General features: G+C 39.9%; 1 long non-coding RNA gene across 1 annotated transcript; it reads right to left on the reverse strand.

The window, feature by feature from the left end:
• Positions 1 to 1,835: 1,835 nt before the first annotated feature.
• On the reverse strand, positions 1,836 to 4,348 carry LOC134299366 (uncharacterized). Its single transcript, XR_010006557.1, has 3 exons — positions 3,912 to 4,348; positions 3,495 to 3,625; positions 1,836 to 3,353 (listed from the first exon to the last, which is right to left on the reverse strand). It is a non-coding gene; the product is annotated as an uncharacterized LOC134299366 (long non-coding RNA).
• Positions 4,349 to 16,361: the final 12,013 nt, after the last annotated feature.

The following is a 16,361-nucleotide window of genomic DNA, read 5'->3' on the forward strand; positions in this document are numbered from 1 at the left end:
GGTGGCATGGCCTGAACTGCACTGTGTAAAAATACTTATATTATTAATAATAATACTTATGTAAAAATAAAAACAACTTTATTTCTGTGTGTTGTTGAAGGCTTTCATGGCCGGGATCACAGGGTTGTTGTATGTCTTTCGGGCTGTGTGGCCATGTTCCAGAAGTATTCTCTCCTGACGTTTCGCCCACATCTATGGCAGGCATCCTCAGAGGTTGTGAGGTATCCATACAGCCCGAAAGACATACAACAACTTTATTTCTATCCTGCCCTATCTCCCCAATGTGGACTCAGGGCGGTTCACATCATACAGCAACAAACATCAATGCCATAAAGTGTGACCAAAAAAAGCAAATAAACAAACCATAAATCAAATAATAACATATTAGACATCAACATCAGACAATAGTTTTGTTTCAGACCACTATACCACTTGGCCTAGTTTTGGATCAGCCCTACAGTGGCCTGAAAAGATATCTTGTTCAGTCTTTTTTGTCGCAGACTTCGCTCTTTAGTGTCCATAACAGCTTTCCATCTCTTTTGTGCTTCCTTATGATAAATCAAGAATACAAAATGTCACAATCAGGGGCAGCATTTGTCCTATTATATGTAGAGGTACCATAAATGGATAAGAAACACAACAACAACAACAACAACAACAACAACAACAACGATTTTATTGATTTTTAAATAGTCATTACAATCGGAAACCTGTCATTTTGCTCTTGTCAGTGCATGCACATTGACAGGACCATAGACGTAACAAAATAATCATCATGATCATCTTCATGATCATCATCTTATTCTGTTTTTAAATTATTGTATTTCTTCCATTGGAAAACATACTTTTTTCCTGTATGAACATCTCTAAAATGGGATGGGTCTTAGAATCACAGATTTATCTTATGTGTTGTTGTTGTTGTTGTTGTTGTTGTTGTTGTTGTTGTTGTTGTTGTTGTTGTTCTTTCTGCTGGTACTGAAATTAGGGTGTGTCTTGCAATCAATGGTGTCTAACAATTGAAGAAATAAAATAAGTAGAAAATGTTCATATTGCGATTATGATAAACTAATTGAACAGGATACCAAAGAAATTATTTTTCCCCAGGCACCTGTTTTGCTTTTTTCAGATATGAAGAACTGCCCTGGAAGCTATTGTTTTCATGCTCCGTACACTAAAAAGCCAATAAGCACTCACAAAATACTCAGCTAAGGGCCATGTGCTCTGAAGATTAACAGACAAATTTTGTGATATAAACTTCTTTATGTGCTGCAGAATTTCCTCTTTTGATAGGGTTATGACTCCATTGTTTTCCTATTCTGCTCTGTGGAAAAGATTTCCCTTTTTCATTCTGTCCTCTTGGGTGTATTTGGCCTATTCGGTGGTGCTTTTTGCTATTATCAGCACTGCTAGCTTGTTATATAATGTATCAACTGAATGCCTGAAATTTTTCAAAAGCCATTATGTTTGAGTTCATGTAAGTTCTAATCCTGATAATACTGAGAGTAATTAACATTAGTTCGGGGTGTTTTTTAACATGTCTATTTGTAGTATGGTATATTACTATGATTTTACTACCTATTGTACACTAGATCGTTTTTTTTCCTTTTTACTTTTACAAGAAGAAATAAGCCACCCTGAGTCCCCTGTTGGGTGAGAAGGGCAGGATATAAATATTGTAATAATAAATAAATAAGAAGGCAGAGCCTCATCCCAAGTAAACAGTGGGAACATTAAGATTACCTGAAGAAGCATCGAAACTGGCATTATACCTAGGAAACCAGTCGTAATCCCCCCCCCCCCCTCCGGCACCTTAGATAACTTGACCATCCCTGTTACCCACCAACGGATCAAATTCATCACTTAAAATAACAACTGATTTCTCAAACCCTGAAACAGATCGATTAACTATTTTGATTTGGAACTACTCTACGTTGGTATCATCATATACTTTTATTCCAGCTGCACAATTGACTCTACTTTACACTTCAGCATTGCTTGAGAAAGTGATCAAGATGTCAGTAAGACTTTGATTGATTACTACTCTTTATTTGTCAAGACTGGAGTTAAAATTTGAGACTGCAATAGTTTTAAAGGAATACTTATATAAAGTGTTACTAAAGTATACATATTTATGTTAAAAACTGTACAAACCCAGTTGGATAAAAACTCCAGCAGCATTTGAGAACATTATCAAGACGTTAGTAAAAATTTTGTTGGGTTTCATTTACCTTATGTGTCAAGACTGAGAGTAAAACCTGAAACTGCAACAGATTTATAGGTATACTTATGTGAAGTGTTGCCATATTATACATTTATGTTAAGAGTTATACAATTCCAGTTACATAATAATATAATTATTGGATACTTAATTTAGAATATACGTTGCTTTTTTGGAACAAATTCTGCAAATAGATTAACATTAGTTGTTGGATATACAACAGGGACAGGGTTATGGTTTATCACTGACTTCATTTAAATCCAGTTCAGACTTAAGTAGGTACGTCACCACAATCCCTTTCTTATACAAGTTGGATATGAGTTGGTGTTACAGATTGGATATATAAAAGATTATATTACTATAGAAATATAAAACTTACAAATATAGAACTCATAAATTAGTTACTTTAAACTATATTATATACCATACTTTTCCTTTTTCCGTTTCACTGTGGATTATAGACATCTGTGCATTCAATTTCCATTTCCCTAACCCACCTTTTTCATCTCTAATATTTACCTCCATTAGCCTTTTCTCAATGTTCAATATCCTATAAATGCCCCAGTTTGGCAAGGACAGTCCCAAGTAATCCTTGGCTGTCCCACTGTTTCAGTGGTATTTAAAATATCCTAGTTTCTCTCTCCTCTCCCATTTTCCCTTTTTAACCTTAGTTTACTTCAGTTGCTTCAAACTGAAATGAAAGCCCAATAATAATTTGCATTCAGCTAACTCAGCAGAAGGGAGAGGAGAAGAAGGGGCACAATTTTGTTGTTTCTAGTAGGCTCAGACAAAGCTTCTGGCTCTCCTAGTTTTTATGTTTTTTCTCATTAACAGCTTTTTCTATCTTAACTGTGATGTTGGCTGGCCACATATGCCTCGCTTTCCATCTTTGAAATATTGGAGGGTTTGCTGTTGTTCATTGAAGGAAATTGCTTACCTTCTCTGTTGATTAGCTTCTTCGTCACATGGAATTCCTTGACTGAAAACCTCATCACAAAAGCACTTTTGTTTTTATTACCTTTATTGAGACACTTTTAGGAAACATAAGACATTGTAGCAGATCTCTCAAGTAGAGTAAGTAATGTTCTAAGCGGAAGAACAGCTCACCAGCTTAACTCCACTTGATGTAGGAGGTCTAGCAGAGAAAGAAAACACACTTAGAAAGGACCTTAATATTCTTTGTTAGGTAAGTAAAAGTATTTTACTCACAACTACTTATGCATAATCAACACTAGTTCATCTTCTTGAAGAAAGATGAGATAAGAAAGAGTATTACCTTGTAGCAGGAGAATTGGAGCATCTCACCTAGAGAGGCTCTTATCATGTCAGCTTCTTGGACAGACACAGATTGGAAGAGAAATGTGACAGCAGTTGAGACTTCAGAGAACAGAAGAAAGATTCCTGATTCTGGAAGAGAGTGAGTATGAACAAACATAGGCTTGCACACAAAAACAAAGGTGAAGTTGCCACAAACATGCTGTGCTTAAACTTCTGAAGAGTGAGCTTAAGTACAGCATTTAAGTGAAAATAAGCATGGGAGGTTGCGAAGTCAAACAGCCCCTGCAGTCCCAGTTAATAAAACATTTCCACAATCTTATTGATCTCTCCAACTTTCCTTCTCCTACTCCCTTGAAGGAGTCACCCCAACCCTCCCATAGATGTCCTACTGCCAACTTCAAGCACCTTAACTTACCAAGCAGTAATCCTCTGTTCCTCTTCCCCAATGGCTAAGGTGTTTTAAAGAAAAACACAAACTTTCATCCAACTTTTTTGATTCCTTAACAGTTCTCTAGATCCATCTGGCACACAGAGTAATAAAGCGGGTGGGTAGTTGGAAGCTGGATCTTCACTTCCCAACTGCATTCATCCAACCTACGTAAATGTGCTGTTCACCTGAAAATATTTTAAAAATATGTTTAAATGAAAATGTTAAGGAACATATGCATTTGCAAGAAACCTTATGGGTACAGCGGGAGATGGGTGTGTCACTACTATGGCATCTGTGGACACCAACCTGTCTCCCCTGACATATATATTTGACTACAGACTTTCTTAATAGTTTGTTCCTCATATGAATGTTTATGAACATTCCATGCTGTCATAGCTCAGCTATGGCTTTACTGTTGCAAGCATTTCATTTGAAATTTCATTACTGAAGAGCCTGCTTTCTTTTCCCGCCTTCGCCTTCGCCTTCGCCTTCGCCTTTTCCTTCCTTCCTTCCTTCCTTCCTTCCTTCCTTCCTTCCTTCCTTCCTTCCTTCCTTCCTTCTGTCCAGCTCCCTCAAGGTGTAAATCACAATAGAAAGAAACAGACTGCTAAAACTAAGGAGAGCAGAGTTAAATCTTTGGCTGCAAGTTAAGAACCATGAAGGGAGGAGTAGGTGAATTAAGGTGCAGGTGGAGTACAAATGATTTTTCTATTGACAAGTAGATATCAAGTAGCATTGTTGGGTTCAGAAGCATCCCTATCTCATGTTATTAAGCATGAGACATTAAACACCAAACACAATGACTCAGAACATTGCTCCCTAACTCATGCAGACAAATTTCTTCTTTCTCCCAACAGTAATCCCCTCGATCAGAATATTAAACATCATAAAATATTTAGGTAAGGTGAGAGCCACCATAGTGTGGAGGTCTAAGCATTAGACTGTGGCTGCATTTACGTTGTAGAATTAACGCAGTTTGAACCACTTCAACCATAACAGGGCTCAATGTTATGGAATCCTGGGAATGATAGTTTGATGAAGCATCAAAACTCTTTGTTAGAGAAGAGTTTTGTTCTTGAAAGACAAAACAGGACACCCCATCACTGTCAGAATGACACTGAATAAGGAAGTACATAGCCTGCAAGGACAGTAAGAGATGCTTTTATCTAATTTCTTGAAGGAATGGAGGTGCTTTGGGACAGGAAAGCACTGAACCTGGGAGTGTGGGATGGCTGAGGGGACACAATTTTGGTTTGTGCATAGAGATTCAAGATGGCAGTCCACACTGGAAGTTTTGAACCTTTGCTGATGTTTTTAAACCTGGGATCAGCTGGATTAAATGGCTTACCATGAGTTACAACATATTAGCCTGTGTTCATTGTGTAGATGTACCAGGCTAATGCGTTTCCTACACTGGATTAAATGGCAGCATTAAATAGTGGGAATGTAACATGTCTCACACAGGTTCTGAATTTTTTTCTGTAAGGAGTACAAGAGGAAAAGAATCAGAGAGATAGAGATGGAGGAAAGAAGCTAGACTTAGCTAAGAGAAGTCACAGTGAAATTAAAGACACTGAGATGGAGAAAGAAAAGAAGGGGGAAAACAAAGGCATCCAGAAGAATTTGGGGTGGCATGGATAAGACAAGGGCATGGAGAGTGAGAAAGGAAAGGAGATGGGAAGAAAGAAAGGGCATACCATTTAGCCAGGAGTTATGTGGAGAAGAAAGATGGAGAAAACATTTAGCCAGGCATCATAGAGGAAAGGGAGGAGTAAGTGAGTGCTAGAACTGAAAGGAAAAGGAACCAAGTAGAAAATAGAAGAAAAATTGTACGTCTTATGTGCATCTCAGAAAAAAATCAGCCATTAAAAATGTGATGAGGAAGATGGGAAGGCAGCTGTAAAAATTAGTAAGAAGAGAGGAAAAGTCATGAAGCAGCAATCCTGTAGTTTCATATTATTGAGCAGCTAATACTGAGACTCTTCAGTTTTCCCCATTCTGGCCAATTCCTGAGGTTGAGTCCTAGTGCAAGCCATATTTGAAAAATATTGAAAACAGAGGAAGGGATTGGCCAGTCAGACCCTCTGGAAAGTTGCAAATGTCTTTGGGAAAAAGGGAAGGCTTAAATGAAAACACTTGACATTTATGTAATGGAGTATTTGAAATGTGAAAAATTATTCACAAGGGAGATAAGAAGACATGCACGTTCTCATTACAGAGCAGACAATATGAGCAACAGTCTTTGTGACATGGTTCTTAAAATGACTAAAATTAGTAGAAACCTGAATAATGGAAAGACTGAGGTTTTGTATTTGTCTAGTCAAAAGGCAGGCAGAATTAAGCTAACAAATGGGAACAAAAAGCTTTTGTGATGATTTTGGTAGAAATGAATGTAGGAAGAACTAACTAGAAACAATAGGAGAAAAGTGAAATAAAGCTATATCATTATAACTTGGATTCAAGTCACTGTTCTTTCCCTGCAAATTGTGCCCAACATGCAGGGAGTGAAATGTTACTACAGGAAAGAATCCCTTGTGTATGATTGTCTTCCAGAAGTAGAGTCTTGGCGATGGGTCCGTAAGTGATTGTAGAGACCTATTTTGTATCCACATGGTCTATCACAATGAGAACATTTTCTAGATGGAAGGCATTTCCGACAAGGGTTTGCTTGACACCTTTTCCTCTTAGCACGTTTCTTCCTTTCACCCTCTATCCGAGCCTCTTCAAAATAAAGGCTGAAGTTTTTTTATATATATCTTCTAAGTAGATATAAGAATGTGTGCTTTTCATCTTAAGAACAGACAAGCATCTCGAGCTCTGAGGATTACCTGGGAAGGAATCCCACTGGAGCATTGCAACACACCAATATACCTGGGAGATACTTTGGACCGTGTTCTGACTTACAAGAAGCACTGCTTGAATATCAAGCAAAAAGTGGGTGCTAGAAATAGTATCATATGAAAACTGATTGGCACAACCTGGGGATCACAACCAGACACAGTGAAGACATCTGCCCTTGAGCTTTGCTATTCTGCTGCTGAATAAGCATGCCCAGTGTGGAATACTACTCACCACGTTAAAACAATGGGCGTGGTTCTTGATGAGACATGCTGCATTATCACAGGATGTCTATGCCCTACACCACTGGAGAAATTATACTGTGGAGTCATCTGACATCCATCAAGAAGTAGCAGTCTGTAATGAAAGGAACAAGATATTGACATCTCTAGCATATCCTCTGTTTGGATATCAGCCAGCAAGCCAATGCCTTAAATCAAGAAATAGTTTCCTAAGATCTACAGAGATATTCGCAGGAACACCTCAGCAAGCAAGAGTCCAAAAGTGGCAGCTTAAAACCCAAAAATTTAATCAGTAGATGATATCAGATGAGAAACTGCCCCCGGGCACACGGAAGACTGGGCGACTTGGAAGGTGCTTAACAGAATGCGCTCTGGCACCAAGAGATGCCGAGCTAACCTTAAGAAGTGGTGCCTCAAAGTGGAGTCCATGACATGCGTGTGTAGAGAAGAGCAAACCACCGCAGACCATTTATTACAATGCAGTCTGAGCTCTGCCATATGCACAATGGAGGACATTCTCACAGCCACACCAGAGGCACTCCAAATGGCCAGATTCTGATCAAAGGAAATTTAATACAATGCCAAGTTTTAAACTTTGTGTTTTTTTAAAAAAATTACATATTAAATTGTATTCTCAATTCACTTCTGACATGATAGAAAGTAGATATAAGTATGGAGATAACATTCAAGAGCAGATAGGGACATCTGGGCTAAAGGGAAGGGGGCTGACTGGAAACTGAGAGATTTTATGAAGATATTGGATGATCAGCCTCTACCTGCACCACCATGGTTAGTCAGGGAGCCAGTCAGCTGCTGTACCACATCTTATGTAAAGACATATTAGATAACTATTTTGCACAGTGCCAACAAAGTACACATGCTAACATACCTTAAGGTTATAGCGGTTTAAAGCCCCTTCTACACACATTGAACTGGATTATCTGGCAGTGTGGATTCAGATAATCCAGTTCAAAGCAGATATTGTGGGTTATCTGCTTTGATATTCTGGGTTATATGGCTGTGTGGAAGGGCCCTAAATCACCAGTAGGATTCTGGTTTGTTGTTGTTAACATAGTTGATTCCAACTTATGACAATCATATCATATGGTTTCCTTGGACAGATTTATTTAGAGAAGGTTTGCCATTTTCTTCTCAGAAACTGTGAGAGTGTACTTCTCCAAGTTCATACAGTGGATTTCTATGGCTGAATAATTATTTGAACCATGATCTTCCAGAGTTCAAGTCCAACATTCAAATAGCTACTCTACTTTACACTTGCTCTCAGGATACTGGATTTTTAAGCCAGGTTTACCCCAACTAACCGTTTATCATTCTTGTGTATATTGAAGGTTTACTAGATGAAACAAGCTAGTAAGTTCAAGGCAAGATGTCACAGGATGATTTGTAAAGATACAAATCAGTTCCTAGATGACACAGCCAGATTGGATCCTTTCCAGTCCGGCTTCCGTGCAGGGCATGGGACAGAGACTGTATTGGTTTCCATCACAGATCATCTCCGATGCCAGATTGACCAGGGCGGGTCGGTGCTGCTTGTGTTATTGGATCTCACAGCAGCATTTGATCACAATCTTCTGACCCACCGCCTTGCCGTTGCTGGAGTTAGGGGGACAGCTTTAAATTGGCTGGCCTCCTTTCTTCACAACCGTGGACAGCGAGTGGAGAGGGGAGGCCTGGTCTCTGAGAAGTCCCCTCTACATTGTGGGGTTCCTCAGGGGGCCATTCTCTTCCCTCTGTTGTTTAACATCTATATGCGACCACTTGCTCAGCTGGTCCGAGATTTCGGGCTCGAGTGTTATCAATATGCTGACGACACTCAGCTTGTGTTAAAGATGGAGGGCCGACCGGAGTCTGTACCCGACAATTTTCATCGGTGCCTCGAGGCCATTATTGGATGGTTGCGTTCCAGTAGGTTGAGGGTGAATCCAGCAAAGACGGAGATCCTATGGCTGGGCCGACCGGGCAGTGGGGATATCCAGTTGCCAACCCTAGATGGCGAAGTGCTACGCCCGTCTTTACTGGTAAAGAGTCTGGGAGTCCTCTTGGACCCTTCATTGACGATGGAGGTCCAGGTCTCCGCCGCTAGCAAAACTGCCTTTTTTCATCTTCGGCAGGCTAGACGGCTAGCCCCCTATCTGTCTAGGGACAACCTGGCTACGGTGATGCAGGCTACAGTCATCTCGAGACTGGATTACTGTAATGCCCTTTACATTGGCCTTCCTGTGTCGGTGATCCGGAAGCTCAAATTGGTGCAAAATGCAACTGCCCGGCTCTTTGCGGGAGTCCCAGTAAGATGCCACATAACACCAATCTTACGGCAGCTGCACTGGTTACCAATTGAGCACCGGATCACTTTCAAAGTGATGGTGCTTACCTTCAAGGCCTTACATGGTCTAGGGCCGATGTACCTGAGGGACCGCCTCACTCCCTACAAACCCCAGAGATCCCTCCATTCTAAGGACCAAGACCTGTTGGAAGTCCCCAGTTTCAAGACCTTGCGTCTAACAACAACCAGACGCAGAGCCTTTTCAGTAGTGGTGCCATCTCTCTGGAACACCTTGCGATCTGAAGTTCGTGCCTTGCGGGACTTGTCGGCCTTCCACAGGGCATGTAAGACACATCTGTTTCAGCAGGCTTTTGAGTTCTGTTGTTGATGTTTTAAAAGGTGCTTTTAGGATGTTTTAAAGATGTTTTTAAGATGTTTTTTACATTGTTGATTTTAGCTGGTTCTTGTAAGCCGTTCCGAGCCCTAGGGGAGTGGCGGCATATAAGTTTGAAAAATAAATAAATAAATAAATAAATAAACTATCCGATTTGAATGCAAACTGACAACAAGATTGATTTGATATAAACATAAACATAATAATAATAATAATAATAATAATAATAATAATAATAATAATAATAATAATAATATAGATTGATAAACTGGGCAATTTTGCATACTAAAGGTGTGATACAATATATAGGCCCACTTTGTATACTGTATTTTGAAAGTACAGTAGAGTCTCACTTATCCAACACTCGCTTATCCAACGTTCTGGATTATCCAACGCATTTTTGTAGTCAATGTTTTCAAAACATCATGATATTTTGGTGCTAAATTCGTAAATACAGTAATTACTACATAGCAATACAGCGTATTGGACTACTTTTCCTGTCAAATTTGTTGTATAACATGATGTTTTGGTGCTGAATTTGTAAAATCATAACCTAATTTGATGTTTAATAGGCTTCTCCTTAATCTCTCCTTATTATCCAACATATTCGTTTATCCAACATTCTGCCGGCCCGTTTATGTTGGATAAGTGAGACTCTACTGTATGGGAAAAATGTAATATTATAAGGAAATGGTAGAATATTGAATTGGATAGATCATGGGCTATTACATCACAGAAAACAAATGAAATTTGTATCGGTAAAAAGATGTTCAAGATTCTTAACTAGCCTATTGCCATTTTGCTGTTTCCTGGCTCTTAAGTATTGAAAAGAAGCACTTTGTTTTTTCCCCTTGCAGGCAACAAACAATTTTTATATAAATTTTTTTCAGTTGTAGACAATAGAAGACAGAATATACAAATCATTAGTAACATGAAAAGTCCATGTTCCAAAAAACGTCTGAGTTTGCAAGGAGCTGGGATACACTTAACTGAATCGTCATTAAAGTGATGGCTTTTACAATAGCTTCTAATATTAACTAACACCTTTATGAATCTTTTGTGATACAAAGCACAGTTTTTCAGCAAGAATAAGGCTGACTGAATCTTTTGAATGGGAAATACAAAAAAAAATCATGTGGCCAATTTCAGTATTCATATTGTCCCTTCATTCCTAATAGCATCATGCTATTTGATCCTCTCAACAATCACTTTCCAAAGGTGTTTAGGTTAAAAATACATTTTACAGATTGCTAACTCAAAGTGATGCTTTCACAGTAAAAGCCTAACTGCCCACAATGGAACTATATTTTGATTGTTTGTATTTCCATCCAATTCATTTCCCTTTACCAGGAAAATCAGGATAGCACAATGGTTCTTCTCCTTTCCTCCTTTATGATCACACCAAACCGTGTTTTTGGTTTTCAGACCTTTTGGCTGCTTGCAAGATCACCCAATATGCTTGAACACTCCTTGCTGCCCAAATTTGTCAATGTTTGAGACAAGTCACCATATTTCTTACTCTGATGCAGCTATAACTAACTTGATATGGACAAGAACACAGGTCTGCAGTCTGGGGCTCCTCTTGGATTCAGCGCTGATGTTTGATGTTCAGTGTCGGTGGTGGCCGGGGGGGGGCTTCGTACAGTTAAAACTTATGCACCAGCTGCAACCATACCTCAAGAAGGGTGACTTGGCCACAGTGGTCCATGCCTTGGTTACATCCACATTGTACTACTGCATTGCACTCTATATGAGGCTGCCTTTGAAGATGGCCGGGAAACTGCAATTGGTACAAAGGTTGGCAGCCAGGCTTCTAACTGGAGCTAATTATAGGGAGCGCACCTATTAAAGCAGCTCCACTGGCTGCTGGTAAGTTTCTGGTCCCAATTCAAAGTGCAGGCTATTGTTGCACCCCTACTCTATGTAGGCACCTCAAAACTACACTGGAGCCCCAGAATATGATAATCATCATCATCATCATCATCATCATCATCTTTATTTATACCCCGCCACCATCTCCCCAACGGGGACTCGGGGCGGTTTACATGGGGACATGCCCAGAACAATACAATATAACAAAATATAATAGAACAACAAATCATAGCACATTAAACAACACAATAAAAGAAAATATACACTACATTAAACAAGATCAAAAGAACAATAAAACCAAGGGTGGGCCACATAAACACTAGGTTAAAATATAAGCAAGCAAGTTGTTTATTGAAGGTTATATGCAAGCAAAAGCAAAATAAAGTCTGAACTTTATTTTGCTTTATTTTGCTTTATTTTTGCTTTTTACTGACTCTGAAGTCAGTAAAATAGGTTCAAATCCACAAGAGCAAGGTACTTGAAGTTCATGAAGCAAGAGTTTATAAAAACCACTAAAAGAGCATAGTCCAAAACTGGATATCAAAGTAAGTCCCAAGAGATATCAAGAATAACACAAACAGGATTATTTCCAAGGCATGAATCAAGGATAACCACAGGAAGACAAGACTAGAGTGCAGGATTAACTCCAAGGTAGTCCAAGTTATAAAGTCAATGATGAAACACAAGGCAAGGGTCTCCACTGGAATAAAAATGAAATGGCAAAGTCACTGGAATATCCAATTGGATTCACAGGTCAAGGCAAGGCTGGAACTTGAAGCAGGATACACGGCTGCAGGAAGACACAGGAACACAGAGCAAAGATCCTTCTTTATTGAATAAGCAATGTTACCACCTCTGGCTGTGGCAGGGAAAGCAAGGCATTTTAAGGCAAATCTCATGAGAAAACTACTCATTAGACTGCTTCAAAAGCAACCGTCTGTTTCTCCAGAGACATTCTTGTTCCCTCCTCTGATGAGATTGCTGCTTTCCTGTCAAACTCATTATCCTCCTCTAAACTAGAATGTCCATCTGGCACCTGGAGATCTGACCTTGACTGCTAGGAATGCTGCTGGAAGGAATGTGGTTCACAATGCCTGCTTGCAACCATTCTGTCTCTGGTCCCAGAATCCACTGGAACAAACTCTGGCTGCATCTCAGGCTCTGGTTGCATCTCAGGCCCTGTGATGTCCCATGGGCCTCCGAGTCCTGACCCTAGCGCCATTATGGATCATGGAGATGAAGACATGGGATTTCTGCCATCTCAACAAGAGACTGTTCCATTCCAGATGCCTTTTGTTGACAATTCTTGCCAAGAGCTCATTAAAATGGACCTTGAACAGGCTATTCCAAGCGCTTCTCCCCCCTTCGCAAGAAGGGAATTTTTTGAGACTAGTCGCTCGGAGAAAGCGCAAACAAGAAAAAGCGCTAGATTAGCGGCCAGATAGAGTACTAATTAGCTCGTTTCTCCTGGGAATTTTCAGGGAGGAATGCATCTGGATGAAGATGTGTTTCAGTTCTTTTCCCTTGGGAAAAGAAGCTCTGGACACCTGTTTGAAGAAAGATTTGAAGTTCTTTAAAAGTTTCCCGCACGGGTTAGCCCGCGCGGAGTCAACGAGTCAGCTGAAGGATTAACTTTGGTTCCAGCTAAGTGTGGACTGCGTTTTGAGTCCGCTATCTCCAGTCTCTCCGTGCCTTGCCTTTCCGTGTTCTTGACCTGTCTCACTGTGTTCCCAGCCTTGCATCTTGTGCCAAGTATCCAGTCTTGTCTTCAGTTTCCTGCCTTGGACTTACTTTGAACTCTAGTAAAATCTTGGACGTTTTCCCCACTCAAACTGCTTGGAAGTTGAGTGTGTTTTGGTTTTGGGATTATAACTTTGAACTCTAATATTATATACTGGACAATATATTTCTGGACTATATTTGACCTTCCCTGAAAGGTCTATTGCTGAACTACATTTTCTACTTGTTTTTATCCTACTTTACTATTTCCTTAATAAAGTTATCAGATTGTTATTGGCCTCCGTGTGTTGGTTTCTAGTGCTCCGCTACCAGGGCGTAACAGGCCCAAACCCAGAGTCCTCTGGCAAAGCAGGTGCAGGGACAATTACTGGCTGAATGGGTCCAATCTCAGGCTGGGCTACAACAGCTATGATCTAGAAAGCCTTAAACAGTTCTGGTCCTACCTATCTTCAGAACCACATCTTCCCCTATGAACTGGCGCAAGCTCTAAGATATGTGGTGAGGCCCTCCTCTCACTCACACCACTGTCACAAGCATGGTTGGTGGGTACAAGGGAGAGCTTCTCGATGGTGGTCCCCCTACTTTGGAACTCTCTCCCAAGGGATATTAGGCAAGCCCCCACATTGTCTTACTTTGGAGGGAGTTAAAAACCTGGATGTTTCAGCTTGCATTTTGCTTTGATGGATTGTTTGCATTTGTATTGGTGTTTTGTGGGCATTTTGCCCCATATGTAAGCCACCCTGAGTCCCTTCGGGAAGATGGTGGTGGGGTATAAGAATAAAGTTATTATTACTAAATATGACAAGAGAAAAATATTAGGTAGAAAAGAATGAGAAAGTGAGATACTTCCTGGTCAATAGATGTTTCATATCTTGTATTATCATTATTCAATCTCATGTGCTATACCATAGCTGTCAATCCTTGGAAGGTGTAGGACACAAAGGTAGGCTCACACAGCTGGTGCCATGGAAACTTTATTGAATCCGCCTTGCCAAGATGATAGTAAAACTTATACTGCCCCTCTTCCGCTAGTTCCCCAGTATATCAAGTTGTTTCTTCCCTCCCCCTCTCTCATTTCTTCTCCCCTTCAACTGTCCTCTCCCAGAGAAAACCAGAGCAGGTCATAAATCAGTCTTCCCAACCAAATGGACTTCCTCATCTGGTTCTTTTTCCCCCCTTTGCTCTGGTCGGATGTGAAAAGGCCAGTTTGGAGAATGCTGATCTTTTTGCATCCTGACATTTTATACATGTGTTTAAGGTAAATAGAAGAAACGGTTTGCTTAAGAACATGACCAGAAGGCACCCAAAATCTCAGAGCCTGAGATGATCCTATACTTGCAATTCTACATAGAAAACTATTCAAAACAGAGCACTGAAGAATAACCAGCCAACACTACTAGGCAAAGATGGCTTTGGCATAAGCAAAGAAATGCGAAAGAAAAGCACAGGAAACAATTTTAATAGACTGTAGTCTACAATTTGCTATATTATTTTCCATTTTCTTTATATATTCCTATCTATTCATGAAAATTTAAAGTTTTCTTTTCTGCCCAACAAGGTCATTTGTATAACAAGGTCATTTTTATAGGGTGGGCATGGTGGTGCAATGGGTTAAATCACTAAGCTGCTGAACTTGCTGACTGGAAGGCTGGCAGTTCAAATCTGTGGGACAGGGTGAGCTCTCACTGTTAGCCCCAGATTCTGCCAACCTAGCAGTTTGAAAACATGCAAATGTGAGTAGATCAATAGGTACTGCCTCGGCGGGAAGGTAAATGATGCTCCATGCAGTCATGCTGGCAACGTGACCTAGGAGGTGTCTATGGAAAATGCAGGCTTTTTGGCTTAGAAATGGAGATAACCACTCCCCAGAGTAAGAGATGAGCACCAACCTTCAAGAGCCAGAAGGGGAAGCCTTTACCTTATCTGTGTTTCTAGGCACTGAATGTTTGCCTTTTGTTGTGAATGCTGGAATCTGCCCTGAGTCCCCTCAGGGAGATAGGGCAGAATACAATTATTATTATTATTATTATTATTATTATTATTATTATTATTACTACTGTCATCTACTTTCACAGAGAAGATCAATTCAATTTAGAAATTCTGTAACAAGTCAGAAATGTTTGCATTTCAGCAGAACGTGGTGGCAACATTCAGTTACTATGAATATTAACTTGAAATCCTTTGTTTAGACACACTGTTATTAATATATAACACACATTTTATAAACCAAACAGAATTACTTTGGGTGAAAAAAGAATGACTCTTTAAAGCAATGTAACAAACTCAGTAACAAACTCACAGACAACACTAGGTGGTACTCAAGTACTAACCAAGTCACATTCTCTTAACTCCTTATAATAGAATATCTGATCTGAGACCAACTCTTTTAGAAATCCAGTTGTGTATTTGTGTTATGCTTCCTGTAATTTATATTCCTCAAAATGCATTTCAGAAGTGTCAGCATACTGACTTGGTTATTGCATTATTAGGTTTACAAAATTTAGAAATCTTACTGCATTGCAGCAGAAATAAAAACTTCTGGAAAAGACTAACATAATTACAGTATAAACTTCCATGAACTATGGCACACTTTATCAAAAACATGAAATGTTTCCAGAATTTCAGATTATATATTATACTTATACATATGCATGTTATTATACCTTCTCTGTTTAATTTTGTTCTGTCCACTATGAAGGCTTATTCTCTCACTGAGTACTATATAATAGAATCATAGAGTTGGAAGAGACTGCATGGGTCATCCAGCCCAACCCCTTGCCATGCAGGAAAAGCACAAGCAAATCACCCCTGACAGATGACCATCCAGCCTCTGTTTAAAAGCCTCCAAAGAAGGAGCCTCCACCACATGGGGGTTCCACGGTTCCACGGCATGGGGTTCCACGGTTGACCAGCTTTTGTGGTCAGGAAGTTCTTCCTAATGTTCAGGTGGAATCTCCTTTCCTGTAATTTGAACTCATTGCTCCAAGTCCTATTCTCTAGGGCAGCAGAAAACAAGCATGTTCCTTCTTTCTTTTGAAATCCTTTTGATAGCGGAGACCCCCACT

This window comes from Anolis carolinensis, chromosome 5, assembly GCF_035594765.1.
Source record: "Anolis carolinensis isolate JA03-04 chromosome 5, rAnoCar3.1.pri, whole genome shotgun sequence".
Taxonomy (NCBI): Eukaryota; Metazoa; Chordata; class Lepidosauria; order Squamata; family Dactyloidae; genus Anolis; species Anolis carolinensis.